General features: G+C 41.6%; 1 protein-coding gene across 17 annotated transcripts in view; it reads right to left on the bottom strand.

Moving 5' to 3' along the window:
- DLG2 (discs large MAGUK scaffold protein 2) overlaps positions 1–2,452 on the bottom strand; it is a 1,827,487-nt gene that overhangs the window by 433,008 nt on the left and 1,392,027 nt on the right. The gene's annotated exons all lie outside the window — the stretch shown is intronic.

Genomic DNA, 2,452 nt, shown 5'->3' with positions numbered 1-2,452 from the left:
ATTTTTTTTTTGAGTTGATTGTTTTAAGGAATGTATACCCCCCTCTGGTGTTATTGTTCACTTTACAGGTTAGTCTATTGTTTCACTGAAAGTTGAGCACTGGGAACATTAGTTCACCTCCAGGCTTACAGGGTGCCTAAGGACCAGTCTTGGGTGTTCCACTAGACTTCGTTATTCTTTAAGATATTTATAAACATTTAAATGAAATTGACAATTAAAAGTATTTTAAGGCCAATCTCAGCTTAGCAATAAAACAGACTCAACAATTTGGACTGCTTTTCCAAATGATGACTCTCATATAGGTAGGTATATAGAAATCCCCAATTTGTAATGGATTTGAGTTATGGTTCATATTTACTTCTGTCCATTTTTGCTTTTGTTTTGTACACCATATCATTAGTAAAGTGTGCTACATAGAGTATTGCAATGTGTATCTTGTGGATGTAATCATTCTCATGCCAATCTCCAAAGACAAATAAAGATCAGCTTTATAACAATAATACTAGGCAATGAAAGAGAGAGTGACTTCAGGTAGATCAAAGTGAACATGTGATGGAGTCGCTGAACTGGAACGTCCTAAGTGAGGGACTACGTATAGAGGTAATTAGGATGATGCTTCTCCAAAATATAGTAAAAATACCAGTTGACTCTAGTAAATTCTTATTCAATATAAGTTAGAAACTTTCAGGTCTCTAAAATAGAGAATATCAGTGTTCTTTCTTTATAGTTGCGTAGATTAAAGCCCCAAACCAAACTCATCACCATCAAGTCAAACGCCAACTCATAGTGACCCTATGGGACAGGGCAGAACTGTCCTGTGAGTTTCGGAGACTGTGGCTCTTTAGACGAGAAGAAAGCTCCTGGGGAGCAGCTTGCAGTTTCAAACTGCTGACCTTGCAGGGAGCAGCCCAACGCCTAAGCACATACACTACCAGGGCGCCTCGGATTAGAGCGCAGAGAAGTCAAAGAACTTGAGAGTCCTCATGCCCCTCATAAGAGCCTAAGCCAATACCTCAGTCTGGACTCACACTTAGGGAGTCTGGCCAGTGGGGGACGTGCCTTCCTTGACACTTTGCATATTTGTGAAAAATGAGATACTAAGCAGTACTGAGAACTTTCTCTTTTAGTTTACAGAACAGATATTATAATGAGGAGAATAGATGCGAGTAATAAGCTACTTAATTCTCCAGAGCTAAATTCATAGCCCACCCCCTCTCATTTGTTTTGTTTTGAAATTAGAAAGGCTAGGGGTTTGGTAATCTTACCATCAATGACTGAGGAGGAGAACAGGAGAAGTGGTCCCATTTTTGGGGTGGGGCTGGGAGGGGGGCAGCGGTAGAGTCCACACTCCTTTCATCTACTTTCCCATGAGTTGGGGAACACGTAATGATGTCCTTCACTGAAGGCAATAAAAGGAACTCCAAGAGAAGTGCCTGTAAGTCTTGTTGTTCCAGAAAAGAAAGACTGACATCTCCCACCACGGCGATGTCCACTTAGCTCTGGTATTTGCTGGTCTGCTTCATTGTTACTGAACTTGGAAAATAAACCCAGGCTAGAAGATGGGCAGGTCAACCAGGGAGAGAGGAAGCAATGACCGCAGTTCGGTGAGTTCTACCTGAGAAGTGGCGAAGTCAGATATGCTGCTCATCTCTGCACTCCTCCGAGTTGAAGCGAACGAGCGAGCGTGGGCATGGAGAACTCCGAGTTATGGGAAACTGCTTCTGCTTGCGCATCGAAGACTGCTTGGTGAAGCTGTTGATGCTTCCGGAGAGGTCACTGAGTTTCCCAAATGACAACTCAACTGGAAAGTTGCCTGAGCTTGAGTCTGGTGACAATTGGTATTTGGTTTTCAACCTATTTAGGCTACATTGCTAGATATAACCAATGGAAAAGGCACAACTACAGTAGAATGGTAAGAAAATGCTTGTTCCTTCTTCCCTGTTTTTGCAACCACCTACCGGAGGATACTAATGGAAAGAAAAGCTTAGACTAGGGTGGTATACGAGAAAGCAGACCATGCCACCATCAGCATCAGGTCACTTTGCTGGAACCACAAGTTTCAAGCAATCACTGTGTTTGAAAGATGCATGGAGGTCAGAATCAAATATGAGGTTCACCTATTAAAGTAGAGAAGACTACTAATACATAATAAAGTTAGAGATTTGAAATGAAATTTTATTAAGGTAGCCTACTGAATAATGGAAAGTAAGGTTGAACAAAGCACATCTGGTAATATTTTTTTAAGATTTCACTTTATGCAATTAATCAACTAAATGTTCTCAAGTCGAGAGAGCTATTAGTAACCCCTTCCAATGAGCTGACTGGGAAATGAAGAAATGCAAAACACTAACGTCTTCTACATGTAAGCCTTCTCAGTCTGCCTCTCCTTTGTAGCCTATCCTGACTTTCTGAACCTGTGCGCACCCTGCATTGTAAGTGGTTGTACTGCTGT

This window comes from Echinops telfairi, unplaced genomic scaffold (genome assembly GCF_000313985.2).
Source record: "Echinops telfairi isolate 266 unplaced genomic scaffold, ASM31398v2 ScPeMD7_1713;HRSCAF=2227, whole genome shotgun sequence".
In the NCBI taxonomy this organism is placed as follows: Eukaryota; Metazoa; Chordata; class Mammalia; order Afrosoricida; family Tenrecidae; genus Echinops; species Echinops telfairi.
This window is presented reverse-complemented; position numbering and strand designations above follow the sequence as displayed.